Source organism: Dromiciops gliroides, chromosome 6 (genome assembly GCF_019393635.1).
Source record: "Dromiciops gliroides isolate mDroGli1 chromosome 6, mDroGli1.pri, whole genome shotgun sequence".
NCBI classification, from domain to species: Eukaryota; Metazoa; Chordata; class Mammalia; order Microbiotheria; family Microbiotheriidae; genus Dromiciops; species Dromiciops gliroides.
Genome location: NC_057866.1, coordinates 243,581,150 through 243,597,858, shown reverse-complemented (window position 1 = coordinate 243,597,858; position 16,709 = coordinate 243,581,150).

Genomic DNA, 16,709 nt, shown 5'->3' with positions numbered 1-16,709 from the left:
AACTTTTCTCCATCTTCTCCTTTTATTGGAAAAAGGCAGATAACAAGAAAATAATCTGATATTGGGTATTTATTCAAAAAACAACTTTTGGTTATTTTTTGAATAAATATACAATATCAAATGTTTTAATTTGTTAAATTTCTAATCTATGGAATAAAACAAGCATTTCCATAACATATCTTAATAATAAAAAAGAGATGATTGAAAAGGGAGGTACAAAAGCTCACTGAAGAAAATAACCTCTTAAAAATTAGAATTGGGCAAATGAAAACTAATGACATTATAAGACATCAATAAACAATCAAACTAAATCAAAAGAATGAAAAAAATTCAAGAAAACATGAGATATCTCATTGGGAAAACAACTGACCTGGAAAATAGATCCAGGAGAGATAATTTTAAAACTATTGTACTATTTGAAAGCCACAATAAAAAGAAGAGCCTACACATCATCTCTCAGAAAATTATTAAGGAAAACTGCCCTGATATTCTAGAGACAGAGGATAAAATAGAAACTGAAAGAATCTGCCAGAGATCCCAAAATGGAAACTCCCAGGAAGATCACAGTCAAATTCCAGAGCTCTCAGGTCAAGGTTATTGTTTGTCCTTAGTTCTCAAAGAGGACCATGGCATGGAGAAGTGATGTCATGACTTGCAGTGAATTGGATTTAAGTGAGGGAGGGCTATGCAAAGTCACCAGCCTTACTCTCTACTCCAGAACCACCTGGGTCCAGTGGCAAGATATACATCATGATAACTGGAGATGGCCCTGTATGTTTGAGGCAATCAGGGTTAAGTGACTTGCCCAGGGTCACACAGTTAGTAAGTGTCAAGTGGCTAAAGCTAGATTTGAACTCAGGACATCCTGACTCCTGGGTTACCACTCTATCCATTGTACCACCTAGCTGCCCCTTGCAAACAGCCAAAAAGAAACAATTCAAATATCATGGAACTACAGTCAGGATCGCACAAGATTTGGCAGCTCCTACACTTAAGGATCATATGGTTTGGAATATAATATTCCAAGGGACAAAATAGCTGGGATTACAACCAAGAATCACCTACCCAGCAAAACTAAATATAATCCTTTGGGGGGGGGTGGATGTTTTGGTTTTTTTAATGAAATAGAGGATTTTCAAGCATTCCCCATTTAAAAAGAAAAAAACAGAGCTGAATAGAAAATTTTATTTTTAAATACAAGACTCAAGAGAAGCATAAAAAGGAAAACAGGAAAGATAAACTATAAGGGATTCAATAAGGCTCAACTGTTTATACTCTCACATGGGAAAATGATACCTGTAACTCCTAAAAACTGGTGGGAAATGAATATGATGGGATAATTGTTTTTAAAAATAAAATTATGGGGTGAGAAAGAGGAAGGCACTGGGAAAAGAAAGGTAGAGATAGAATGGGGTAAATTATAAAAGAGGCACAAAAGAGTTTTTACAGTGGAGTGGAAGATGAAAGAGGTGGCAGAGAATGATTGAACCTTACTCTCATTGGAATTGGCTCAAAAAAGTAATGACATATAAACTCAGCTGGGTATAGAAATATATCTTACCATAAAGGAAAGTAGCAGGAGAAGGATGGAGGAGAGGCTGATAGAAGGAATGGCAGATTTGGGGAGAGAGAAGTCAGAAGCAAAACACTCTTAAGAAGTAACAGAGTGGGGGCAGCTAGGTGGCACAGTGGATAGAACACGGGCCCTGGAGTCAGGAGTACCTGAGTTCAAATCCAGCCTCAGACACTTAACACTTACTAGCTGTGTGACCCTGGGAAAGTCACTTAACCCCAATTGCCTCACTTAAAAAAAAAAGAAGAAGAAGAAGAAGTAACAGAGTGAAAGGAGAGAGAGTAGGATAAACAGGGAACATAAGGTGGAGGGAAATACATAGGTATCATAACTGTGAAAAAATTTACAGCAAGTTTCTCTAATAAAGACCTCATTTCTCAAATATATGTATGTATATATGTATGCACACACACTGAACTGAGTCAAATTTATAGAAATAATAGCCATTCCTCAATTGATAAATGGTCAAAGGATACGAATAGACAGTTTTCAGATAAAATAAAGCTATCTATACTCATGTGGGAAAAAATGCTCTAAATCACTACTAATTAAAGAAATGAAAATTAAAACAGCTCTGAGCTACCACCTCACAACTATCAGATTGTCTAATGTGACAAAAAGAAAATACCATTTTGGAGAGGATGTGGGAAAATTGAGACACTGATGCTCTGTAGGTGAAGTGCTATTCTGATTCAATCATTTTGTAGAGCAGTTTGGAACTATGTCAAAAGGGGCATGCCCTTTTATATCTCAAAGAGATTTTTAAAAAGGAAAATAACCTATATGCACAAAATTATTTATAGCAGCTCTTTTAGTAGTGGCAAAGAATTGGAAATTGGAGAATGTCCATCAATTGGAGAATGGTAAACATGTTGTTGTATAAGATTGTGATGAAATACTACTGTGATATAAGAAATGACAAGCAAGATGCTCTCAGAAAAACCTGGAAAGACTTACATGAACTGATGCAAAGTGAAATGAATGAAACCAGGAGAACGTTATATACAGTAACAACAATATTGTATGATAATCAATTGTGAATGACAGCTTTTCTCAGCAATAAAACAATCCAAGACAATTCTAAAGGATTTAAGATGGAAAATGCTATCCATCTACAGAGAAAGAACAGATGGAGTCTGAATGCAGATCAAAGAATACTTTACTTTTCTTAGGAGTTTTTTGTCTCTTTTACAATATGACTAACATGGGGGGCAGCTAGATGGCGCAGTGGTTAAAGCACCGGCCCTGGATTCAGGAGTACCTGAGTTCAAATCTGGCCTCAGACACTTGACACTTACTAGCTGTGTGACCCTAGGCAAGTCACTTAACCTCCATTGCCTGCAAAACAAACAAACAAAACAATATGACTAACATGGAAATATGACTGCACATGTATAACATATCAAATTGCTTGCCTTCTCACTAAGTGGAGAAGGGGAAAGAGGGAGAAAATTTCAAACAAAAAAAATTTTAAAAGAATGTTAAAAGTTGTATTACATGTAATTGGGGAAAAACCAAATATTAAGTTTAAAAGGGAAAAAAAATCTTAGAACTGTACATTATATTATGTTCCTAGTAAAAGATTATGACTTCACAACATTAAACTGATCAATTACTAACAATGAAAAGTGGCATATTTTTCATTTTTCAATATATCTGGATATTATATGGATATAGTTTGAGATGCTTCCTGATACTTGAAAAGTAAATTTTGTGTTGTTAAAAGAAATGGAATTTGTAAGGATCAAAATATTATTTAAGGGGATAGCTAGGTGGCGCAGTGGATAAAGCACCAGCCCTCGATTCAGGAGGACCTGAGTTCATACCTGGCCCCAGACACTTGATACTTACTAGCTGTATGACCCTGGGCAAGTCACTTATCCCTCATTGCCCCACAAAAAAAAAATTTATTTAAACTCTCTAAATGAAGAATTATTCATTGGGGTAGAAGGCAACATGCCCAAGTAAGGAGGTGGATTATTAACAAGCTCCTTATTCTAAAAGTTAATATATAAGAACATGATAGTGAAATATGAAACAGTATAAGCAAATATGCATTGTTACATTGAAATGATGCTTATTTTCTCAAATATGTACAGGTTAAAACTAAATTGAATGGGGCAGCTAGATGGCGCAGTGGTTAAAGCACCGGCCCTGGATTCAGGAGTACCTGAGTTCAAATCCAGCCTCAGACACTTGACACTTACTAGCTGTGTGACCCTGGGCAAGTCACTTAACCTCCATTGCCTAAAAAAAAAAAACAACAACTAAATTGAATTCCTTTCATGGGCATTTAAGTGTTGTCAATCACCTAATAAAGCCCTAAATTTGGAATCCTTGATTAACATCGATATGTACTTTGACCGTGGATTCTTTTTTGCCGGAGTCATAATCTGCAAAATCTTACATCGAAGAATGATGAAATGTTGGCGACAAGCAGGAGCTCCGTTAAAGCCTTTTTGGATGAGTGTTATGTTAGTATATTCGAAGAAACCAATTAAAAATTGTCAACATAGGCAAAACTTAAACTTCAATTTTTAATCAATCGACAAATATTTATTGTTTCCTAAATGTAAGTATTGTGCAATCCATTAGGGATACAGACACAAAAATGAAAGTTTCTAGCTCTAAGGAAATGATATGTATAAATATATCACATAAAATATATATACCCATATGAATTTATGTGTACACATGTAAATACATATCATAGAAATAGAAGTAGAAGAGTTCTCCACTGGACTTCTCTACCATGCTTTACTATATACTTATATGCTTCTTATCTTCTCCCAGTATAATGTAACCTCTTTGAAGGCAGAGACTGTCTTTCTGTTTGTATTTGTATTCCTAGAACTTAGCATAGTGCCTGGAAGATAAGTGCTTATTAAGTGCTTGTTGACTGACTGACTGACTAATCTTCAAGTAATCCAACCCCTTCATTTTACAGATGAGGAAACTGAGACCTAGTGACTCATCCAAGGTCTCGCAGGTGGTATGTGGCAGAAACTGGATTTATCTACTGCCAGAGTAAAAGAAAGAGCCAACAATAGCTACACTTTTTGGTCGACAATTTAAATTAATGCCATATTTCCCTTATGACATATTTTGAATGAAGTCCTGTTTGTCATCTCGCTCTGAAAAAAGACCGTAGTCCTAGTCATATGGACCATCCATAAAAGTCGAAACTTTCAGCTTCACATTCTCATTTATATGACTGAATTTTTTTCTAGGCTACATTTGGCGGGTAGGAGAGGGACAGCCAGGTGGTTCAGCGGATAAGAGTGAGAGGCTTGAAGTCAGGAACACTCATCGTCCTGAGTTCAAATCTGGTATCCGACACTTATTAGCCGTGTGGCCTTGAGCAAGTCACTTAACCCTGTTGCCTCAGTTTCCTCATCTGTCAAATGAGTTGGACAAGAAAATGGCAAACCTCTCCAGTATTTTTGGCAAGAAAATGTCAAATGGAGTCATGAAGAGTCAGACACAACTTAAAAACGACTGAACAACCACAACAAACTGTCAGAATCTGCTGCTTGTCTCCATTACTGCCATCGGGGCTTCTGACCTCCAGCCTTCTTCCTCCTCCTCTTCTTTCATGCCTCTTCCTATCTCTTTTGTAAGGTCTCTTCTGGCAACCTACCTCATTTTCATGGTAAAAGGTTGCCCTTGTCACACCAGCTTATTCCAGTAATCCCTTTTCCTACATGACATCCACTGGCCAGTCAAAGCCTGTCTTTTGCTTCTCTGCTCTTCGTTTATCTGTTTTTTCATCACGTGCTTGGAGCTGTTCTTTCCTTGCCAGAGGATGGTTAGTGTTTTTCTGTTCACTTCTGATCCAGAATAATTCCAGGAGCTTTGGGACTCCAGGAAATTGGATTCCAGAAAGCCTAGAGATCCTTTTGTTATTTTTTTCCCCTTTTGCCAAAAAAAGAACAAAAGTAACTAAAATTTGAGGCATCCAGGAGACTTAGTGAATAAAGTGTTTGACTTAGAGTCAGGAAGGCATGGGTTCAAGTGCCAATTCAGATACTAGCTGTGTGACCCTAGATAAATCTTTTAGCCTCTCTGTGCCTCAGCTCCTTTCCTTTGTGTAACAGAAGAAAACACACCAAGTTCACACCCAAATGCCACATAGTTGATAGGCAGAGTCACTCTCTTGTTTGTAGGACATGACACCTTGGCAACCAAATTGATCTACTGACAGGTTGATCCAAGTAAATCACTCTCAAAGCTACATCAGCTACCTGAGTACCATTGGCCAGACTAGGGAATGCCTGAGCGTGTTTGAGAGAAGGAAAATATTGCCTTTCCTCTGTCCCTCGCTTTTCTGTTGTCAGAAATAAGTACACAATCCTTCCTTCGGTTTTCATAATATTTGTACTAGTACCTAGGAACTAGTACCTAGAAAAGGGAATTTAAATAAATCTTTAAAATTTCTAGAAGTAGGGGCAAGCTGGGATAGAGCACCAGCCCTAAAGTCAGGAAGACCTGACACTTACTAGCTGTGTGTCCCTGGGCAAGTCACCTAACTCTGATTACCTCCCCCCCAAAAATTGTAGAAGTAAGTAGTCCAAGGGGCAGCTAGATGGCGCAGTGGATAGAGCACCGGCCCTGGATTCGGGAGTACCTGAGTTCAAATCCAGCCTCAGACACTTAACACTTACTAGCTGTGTGACCCCGGGCAAGTCACTTAACCCCAATTGCCTCACTAAAAAAAAAAATTTTTAAATAAAAAAAAAATAGAAGTAAGTAGTCCTGGATCATTGAAAATCTCAGTAGTACAAGGTCAGTCAGTTAATAGCCAATAAATATTTATCAAGTACATACTATATGCCAAGGGCACCTAATGGTGGTGCAGTGGACAACCTAAGTCCAACTCTGGCCCCAGCCACTTCCTAGCTATGTGACCCTCAGCAAGTCACTTAACCCACTTTGCCTCAGTTTCCCCATCTGTAAAATGAGTTGGAGAAGGAAACCTCAAACCACTCCAGTATCATTGCCAAGAAAACCCCAAATGAGGTCATAAAGAATTGGACACAACCAAACTGACTCAACAACAATAGCTACACATCAGCAGGCACTGTGTTGTGTCAGAATACAAAGAACGACAAAAGACAGTCCCGGCTCTCAGGGATCTTAATAGAGGAGACAACATGCAAACAACCATCTACAAACAACATATAGACAAGATAAATTGGAGAAAATCGAGAGGGAGTTTTGGATTTTCCTTGATCTTTCTTAGTTTTCCAATCATTGAGGCAAATAGATGGAGTTGGATGGAGTCAGGAGAACCAAGTTTGAACCTTGCCTCAAAAACTTACGAGCTGTTTGACCCTAAACAGGTCATTGTCCTCTCTGAGACTCTGTTTCCTCATCTATAAAATGACAATAGTAGTAATAGCATCAACCTTACGAGGTTTTTGAGAGGATTGAATGATAACGTGCATGAAGTGATTTGCAAAGTTTAATATACTATATAAATGCTATTACTATTTGATCCTTCTTTTTGTACCTTAAAGTCCTCCTTATGTTCCCCAAGCCCCAGCCTCCTTTTTCTTAATGGTTTATATCCTCCTACATTCTTCTCCCTTCTCTTCCATCAGAAAACAAAAGGAAATTAGGTTCCTCCCTTTCCTTCTACCCTTTCCACATACTCACACATCTCCTATTTCTCTCATAGACTAAGGGATTATACAAAGGAGATGCTATGTTAGCACTCTAATGAGAAAAGTCCTATGAAGACCTAGGGACAGAATAAAATACATTGAAATACAGTGAAAAGAGGGGGCAGTTAGGTGGCGCAATGGAAAAAGCACTGGCCCTGAATTCAGGAAGACCTATGTTCAAATCCGGTCTCGGACACTTGATATTTACTAGCTGAGTGGACAAGTCACTTAACCCTCATTGCCCTGCAAAAACCAAAACAAAACAAAACAAGAACAGCAACAAATTTGGCAGCTAGGTGGCACAGTGGATAAAACACTGGCCTTGGATTCAGGAGGATCTGAGTTCAAATTTGAACTCAGAAACTTGACACTTACTAGTTGTGTAACCCTGGGCAAGTCACTTAACCCTCATTGCCACACAAAAACAAAACAAAAAGAAATACAATGAAAGGGGCAGCTAGGTTGCACAGTGGATAGAGTACTGGCCCTGGAGTCAAGAATACCTGAGTTCAAATTGGGCCTCAAACACTTGACACTTATTAGCTGTGTGACCCTGGACAAGTCACTTAACTCAATTGCCTTTAAAGAATTTTAAATTTTAAATTGAAATTTAAAAAAATACAATGAAAGGAATTACATGACCATTGTAGTAGCTGGAATAAGGTGGCATACTTTTATTTTTAATATTATTTTATTTTTCTAATGACATGCAAAGACAATTTTTAACATTCTTTTTTTAAAGAAATTTTGACTTACAAATTTTCTGCCTACCTACCTCCTTTTCCCCTCCCTGAGACAGTAAGCAATTTGATATAGATTATATATGTGGAATCATGTAAAACATATAAAAGAAGAAAAAAAAAGGAAAAAAAAATCAAGCAAAAATAGTATTCTTTGATCTACCCAGATGTGGAGAACATTTTCCATCATGAGTCTTTTGGAATTGTCTTGGATCATTGTATTGCTGAGAATAGCTAAGTCTATCACAGTTGATCATCACACAATGTTCCTGTTACCATGGACAATGTTCTCCTGGTTCTGTTCACTTCACTTTGCATTAGTTCATATAAGTCTTTCCAGGTTTTTCTGAAATCTGCCTGCTTACCATTTCTTATAGCACAATAATATTCCATTTATATTCAGATGCTACAACTTAGTCAGACATTTTCTCATTAATGGACAGCTCCTTGATTTCCAATTCTTTGCTACCCTAAAAAAGGGTTGTTGTTGATGTAGGTCATAAGGTTGCATACTTAAGGAGAAGGAAGGGCAAACATTGTTGCCAATGAATCATTAGGCAGATTAAAATATTTTTGCCTTTAGATGGATTTGGTTATTTGCAGTGAGACACCATCATTTAGGTATTGTGTCTACAGACACAGATGGCACACCTTCATGCCTCAGAAGTCTTATTTTCTTGAATCCCTCCCCCCCCCCAAAAAAAAAGTCATTACTTGGTAACCACCCCTACAATTATGAATCCTCTGAACTAAGTTAGACTCAATCCTTAGACAGCAGATACACAAGCTCAATCCTTTACCAAGCCATTGCTGTTGGTAGTACTACTCAGAGTTTATACTCTACTGGTGCCGCCTTCGGGAATACAGGGGCATGTCCCCATCCTGGACTAGAGTAGAATTTTAGAGGAGGATCAACTGTGCTAGTAAAAGAATTAATTATTAATTCTTATTATATATAGTATATTATTATATAGTACCTTTTTTTTTGCGGGGCAATGGGGATTAAGTGACTTGCCCAGGGTCTCACAGCTAGTAAGTGTCAAGTGTCTGAGGCCAGATTTGAACTCAGGTACTCCTGAATCCAGGGCCAGTGCTTTATCCACTGTGCCACCTAGCTGCCCCTTTATATAGTACCTTTTTAACATAATCTCAAAGCACTCTTATACTTCCTATCTCATTTATTCTTACTATATTCTGATAGCATGGAAGCAAACCAAAACAGATTACAGACTAAATCAAGAGCATTTGTAGATGAAAGTAGAAGGATAACAAATATATAAATACAAATGTATATTTATGTGATGAAATAGATTCATTCCACAAGGACTTATTAAAAAGCAACTACTCTATGGAAGGCATGGTGTTAGGAGTGAGAAGACAAAGAGAAAGACCAAAGAATCTGCCAACTTTCTATAATGATCCACTATGTCAACGCTCAATGAAGAAGTAGTAGTTCCATTTAAGATAAAATTGGAAAAAGTGGCTAAACCTTACTAAATGCCTATAAAATAATAGAGACGTGTGTGATTGTTTATTGAAAAGACACAAAACACGGAGAAATAAGCTCACCTAAGGTGCTTGACACTGTCGTACTGTGTACAGAATTCAAATGAAAGAAAGCCTATGAAATTCTCCTAATGTTCCTCTTCAAAAATAACACTGCAAATATTGAATTGATTTCTGAAACTTTGAAAAGTTTCTCCAAGTGAAAACTATAATCATTTGAAAGAAATTGCTCTACCTAGCAAGTCTGGAAAAACAAATTGTATAATACCTACATTCTGACATGTAGCTGGAAGGCAAGGCCATTAAATTACTGTACATATACAGACACACTCAGAGTACAACAATTTTGGTGCCTTTAAGGAAGTGGAACATGACAAAAGGTTGTCTGCTCCACCCTTCCTTCCTTCCTTTGCTAAACAAAATTGTCTAAGTGATTTTAATGGGCTCAGGCCAATTGCCAGGGACATTATGGAAATTCAAAGAAATGTTCTCACTTCAAGTCAAATAATAGACTGAATTTGGGAACTACAGTTCAGGCAGAAGTGAAGCAGTCCAAAAGATAAATTTGACCTAACCCTAAAGGATTCTGCTGGGTGACTTGGTACAACTGTGAATCTGATTTTTTTTTAAAAAGTAACCCTTTTTTGAAAAATAAAATTACACATCTCTCCTTTATTATAATGAACAGGAAAAAAATAGGCTTTAGTACAATTATGCTGAAATTCATTACAGGATCCAGATGGAAAGTTCAGATATCTGGGATGTGACATAGAAAGGAAATGGGACATCACGAGATATATAGATATAGAAATAGATATAGACATAGATATAGATGTAGATGTAGATGTAGATGTAGATAGAGATAGAGATAGAGATAGAGATAGAGATAGAGATAGAGATAGAGATAGAGATAGAGATAGAGATAGAGATAGAGATAGAGATAAATAGATTTAGATATCTGGAACAAGGGTTCCAAAACCTAGGATCAGTGAATTTGGATGGAGAAAAAAATTAGATCTTTATTTTCAGTAATCTCCAACTAAAATTTAGCATTTCCTTCAATTATGCTTTTTAAAAATTATTCTGAGAACACATCCACAGGCTTCTCCAGACTACTAAAGGGGTTCAGGAAAATAGAGTTCAGTCCTTTTACTTCTGTGTTTATGTTTTCATTTTAGGTGAAGGAGATTAATCTGGAGGTTACAACCTAATGAGGAAGGTAATGTGCAGACAAATCTATACAAAGCAAGCTATATACAGGATAAATTGGAAATAATTAACAGAGGGAAGGCACTGGAATTAAGAGGAGTTGGGGAAGGCTTACTGGAAGATGTGAAATTTTAGTTGGAACTTAATGGAAACCAGAGAGATTGGTAGTCAGAGTAGAAGAAAAAAAGTATTCATGGGGAACAGCCAGAGAGAATACCCAAAGCAGAGAAATGGGGTGTCTTGTTCAAGGAACAGACAAAAAGTCAGTGTCATTGGATCAAAAAGTATGTGTCAGGAAGTAAAACCAAAATGAAGATCATTCTGAGAAACCAGACTGTCAGCAAGCAAACAGGAAGGAAGGAAAGAGAGAGAGAAAGGGAGGGGGGAGGAAGAAAGAAAGAGAAAGAAGAAAGAAAATGCATTTTCTTCCTTTCATTGAAGAGATAGGGTACCTTAGTATAGAATAATGTATGTATGTATATATATATGTACTGTATATACGTTTATGTGTATCATATCTATATAAAACATGTATTTATGTATATCAGATATATATTACATGAAATTAGCAAGCTTTTTCATGAACAAAATCAATGCAAATAGGATAAAATGGGAAACTTGATTGGGGAAAAGTCTTTGTAATATGTATATGTATCATATATATGTATGTGTATGTATTATATAATAGCATAATATATGTATATGTGTGTATAGAGATAAAGATATAGTCCAACAATAGCAATGTGCTGGTTTTGCTGAATTGCTCTTTTCCATTTTGTTTTAAAATTTTTATTACTAGCAATAGGCAGGAAAGGAAAGAGATATATTCAGAAATGTACATATCATAACAACAAGAGGTATCCATAATTTTTTTGTTTGGGTTTTTCTTTTTCTTTTTGCGGGGCAATGGGGGTTAAGTGACTTGCCCAGGGTCACACAGCTAATAAGTGTCAAGTGTCCGAGGCCGGATTTGAACTCAGGTACACCTGCATCCAAGGCCGGTGCTTTATCCACTGCACCACCTAGCTGCCCCCATAATTTTTTTAGAGAAGAAAAATGAGAGGGAGCGAGGAGCCAGAGGTTAGGTAGAAGTAAAAGGAGGATTAGTAAAAGAAGAGAGAGAGAAAGAAGTAGACCTGGCTTATCTTCTCCTCCCTAACCAATCACAGACTATTAAACTCTCCTTTTTACCCCTTTGTATCCTCTGACAAGGTCAAAGCATATTCCTCATCATGGAAGAATTGAACTATAGCAAAACTTTTGGTTTTATTGTTTTATATTCCTCTGCTTGGGCAGCTAAGTGGCACAGTGGATAGAACACCCAGCCAGGAGTCAGGAAAACTAATCTTCCTGAGTTCAAATCTCACTTCAGGCACTTACTAGATGTGTGACTCTGGGCAAGTCACTTAAACCTGTTTGCCTCAAGTTTTCTCATTTGTCAAATAAGCTTTTCTTTGCCAAAAAACAAAAACAAAAACAAATGGGCTCATGAAGAGTCTGACACAACTGATATGAGTAAACAAATTCCTCTGCTTCTGACCATGAGAAACTGATATCCTTAGAACTCTCAAAATGTCATGACTGGTAGTCAGAGGTGGGGCTGGAAATCAGTGGAAAATGAAGAGGAAAACATTCTTCATTTTTATCCTCAAAAAGGTGAAAGAGTCTACCATAGAAGCAACACAGGAGTAAATAAATAGCTATTTGCTAGACGTCCCTTGTTTAAGTTTTTGTAAAAAACGAAAGGTGTCAGGATTCAGGGAACACTCTGCCCTGAGTGTGGCACACCAAAGAAATGTCACATTTTCACAACATTCATCTTGAAAAGATCTGACCTACTTCTGAACAATCCCAAGAAAACTCTGAAGAAAGCATATGAAAGTAAGTCAACTAGAAAGTTTGAGCCATTAAAATTGTAATCTCCCACTCATTTATTTTCTCAACTATTAAAATTAATTACAGACTTCCTAACAGTGTTAAAGAATCCATCTCAGGATATCTTGCCAATGCTCACAAAACTTGTAATATCCAGCATCGGCACCAGTAACCTTTGTTTCAGAGATTCTCATGGCACATAGGATGAAGGTAACAATTTAGGAAATTATCTCAGACACTTAGTTAGTAGTTTACAACTAGGAAATCAAAGGAAAATCATTGGATCATAGACAAAGAGCTTAAAGGGACCTCCAAGATCATCTCTACCAACCCCCTCTTTTTACAGATGAAGAAAATGGAGGAAGTAGTTTGGCCAGGATCACATGGGCAGCAGATGACAATGCCAATATATTCCAACACAAGTTTTCTCACTCCAACTGAGGGCTCTTTCCACTGGTCTCCCTGCATGTCACTTCCCCACCCCTATACACTGAGATAAAATGTAAGCATGCAACTCACAATATTTCAAAAGAAAATTTTATTAAAGCATAATATAGGGATAGCGAAGGTGGCGCAGTGGATAGAGTATTGGCCCTTGAGTCAAGAGGACCTGACAAATATGGCCTCAGACACTTAACACTTACTAGCTGTGTGACCCTGGGCAAGTCACTTAATCCCAATTGCCTCACCAAAAAAAAAAAAAAAGCATAATGTAGAATACTAATGATTTATAGGTACGCTCTGGAATGCACCACTCTACATCCTAGAAAACTGGAATTCCATCTTTGTGGAGAGTAAGAGGACAACCATGGTTTGGCAATCACTCCCTCACTCTCCTGTCTTCAAAGGGTGAGAAACTAGGCATTAAGTTATATCTTTATATTATACATCAAATATTTGAAATCTAAAATGACACTCTGGGGACTCAAGATAAAAGACACTTTCCAAAGTCTTTGGGGGTAGATGTGCTAGGAATCAATGCACATGTTTGGACATCTAATTTCTCATACATGCTTTTAGCTCTGGAGTTCAAATTTTCAGCATTCAAAGGCTGTGTCTTTCTTAATCTTGCCCACTCTCTCTTCATTTTCTCTACTTTTCTCTCTCAGAAGTCTCTCAGCCAATCAGGAGCTACAAAAACAAAAAAGCATGATATACATACATTCACACACACATATGTGTTCACATGGGCTGTCTAAATATATAGACCTGGTCCAAAGGGGAATTGGAGGTCTACCTCTGTTGAGCAAACAAGAACCAAGGGCAGTACCCACATGCGAACTGTTGGAAAGGGGTTATTAGAAGAAGAGAGGTAGGTAGGTCAGAATACACTATCTAAACTGGGAGCTATTTCCTCTACTCTCCAAGAGGAGTATTATATCTATTTGTAATACGGGGGACAATAGATTCAGAACAGAACCCACTTCCCTGATGGCTGAAGGTAGAAGATATCCCTTAGCGCTTATCACCTTCCCTCCAAGCACCAGTTAGACAAAAGTCCGTGACAAATAGCAGATAGGAAGTAAATCCACCTACCCAAATAAAGTAGCAAATAGAAATCTTTGATGTTCTATACAGAGACTATACAAGAGTGGATGAAATAAGATCTCAGCTCAAACCTGAAGAGAGAGAATAATTTTACCCAGAAGAGGTCTGTTCTTAGCAGTCTCTAGAATTTTTTTAACAGGCCCAGGCTGATGGGGTCAGCTTCCTGTGTATGTCTACCATTTCAAAGCCTTTCCCTCCACCACCTGCCTGAAATGTTCCCTGTCAATCATGTATTTCCAAAGTATGTCTGAAATCAACTCAGTAGATCCCTTTCACAAGTAGGAAGCACCATGCACAGCCTTCTCCCATTATTCAGGATCATGTACCTCTCTCTGCATTGTGGAATGCAAAACCATCCCCAAGTTCTGAGTTCCTTCCAGGTCCTCATTTTGAGGATAGGCCATCTTTCCTCCAGCCACTTTTCCTTCCATGCCCCTCCCCAACTTTACCTCTGATTTTCCAGACTTCAACACCAAGCCCCAGTGAGAATATCACCACTAACCTTCCCTGCTTTTCCGCAACTTTTTGCATGTGGTATTCCGCATTAGAGTGTAACCCTCTGAAGGGCAAGGACTATCTTTTTTTCCTTGTATTTTTACCTCCAGCACTTAGCACAGTACCCAGTACATAGTAAGTGCCTAATAAATGTTTTCTGTCTTTCCTTGCTGGCTTGTGGAGAAGCCAGTTTACATACAAAAACAGAGGTGCATAAACACGTGTGTGTGTGTGTGTGTGTGTGTGTATGTGTGTGTGTGTGTGTGTGTGTGTCTCCAGAATCGCTTACAGGTCTAAGGATAAGTATTCTTTTGGGGGAGGTTCCCACAGACCTGCCCCAATGCTGCTTGGCTGCTCCCTGTCATTGGCAAGGGATTGGGGGAAACAAGTAACATTCTTTCTGTCCTTTTTTTCCCAACTTCTCTCTACTCTCTATAGCTTGACCACAAGGGCACTATATAGATATGTATCACCCCTAGAATTGGGGGGAGTTGAATTCCGAAATCTGGCTCTGTCTGGTACTAATTCTCCACCAGTTTTCTCTCTATCTTCATGGTTGCTTCAATTCCCATTGACCTCATAATTATCTAGGCAACTTGTAGGATTGCAGGCAGGTCCTACTACCCCTAAGCATCATATCCTCCCTGTAATAAGAGGATAATATAAAATGATAATAATAATTCTTGCTCTGCCTACTTCAGGACTTGTTGAGAAAATCAAATAAGGAAACCTGTAAAGTACTTTGCAAACCACAAAACACCATATAAAGTCAACTCTCATAATCTTCATTTTTAAAGTTCTCCTCCAGTAACTACTTTTAAGTATAGAGATGCACTGTGAAGCAAAACCAGAAAAAGCAATATACAGTATGACTACAGCCAAGTAAAACCAAAGACTAATTAAATGAAACTGAACATTAAATAATTTTAATAGCCTAGCTTGGACCCAGAAGGGATGAGAAAATGTACTGTCTTCCTTTCATCAAATCACTGTGGGTGAGAAAGATTACATGTGTTGGTTGGTTTTATTGGACCATACTGCTCTTAAATCTTTGTTAAAAGGGAAACCTTGGGGCAGCTAGGTGGTGTAGTGGATAGAGCACTGGCCCTGGAGTCAGGAGTACCTGAGTTCAAATCCAGTCTCAGACATTTAACACTTACTAGCTGTGTGACCCTGGGCAAGTCACTTAACCCCAATTGCCACACTTAAAAAAAAAAACCTTGATGGGGAAGGAAGGCACACATTCAGAAATATTTGTGATTTAAAAGCAAAAGACATCAATAAAGTGTGTGCTTTTTAAAAATCCCTACTCTAGTGCCTCAGTATGATGCAGAAGGGTGTACCAGGAAATGTTTAACAACTAACTGAGGGGGGAAGGAACTGCACACTTTTAAATTTGATCTGCATTATTAACATTTTCTCCATTCCTTTCTTAAGTCTAAACAATCAACAAAACAAGACAAGCCCCGATTTGTAGTATTTGCTGATTTCTGAGGGGTTCATGCTCAAACTAAAAATTTAACAAGTGTCTCTCTGTTGGTGCTGCTTCCAGCACAGCGCTATGCAGAGGTAACCCAAGGTTCTGAAGGCTGAACATTCAGAGACGGCAGGTCTACTGCTACCAGAGTATAGGAACACGTTAGCTGTATGATGGAATGGAAACAACACTAGAGTTGTAGTCAAAAGGCCTGGGTTCGAATCTTTGTTTTCCACCTAATAGCATTATGACCTTGTGGAATTTGACTCAGATAAGATTCCACATTTGTAAGAAAGGGGATTGGAGAAATATTCTATCGTCATAAATCTCTATCTAGTAAGATTTCTGGACAAGATGGCAGCCTGAAAGAGAAGCAGCCTGCCTAGCTTACATACCTGTTCTAGCAAAACCCTGAAGTTCAAACAAGACTGAATAGTGATCAAGATAGCCACTTAAAAACTATATTTTTTTTAATTTGCATTTGGAAAATAGGTGAAGGGGTCTTACTGAATTCCTTCCATGACACAAATATGGTGCTGATACCTAAACAAGGAAGAGCCAAAACAGAGAAAGAAATTTTCTGTAATGAATATTGTTGCAAAAATTTTAAATAAAAGACT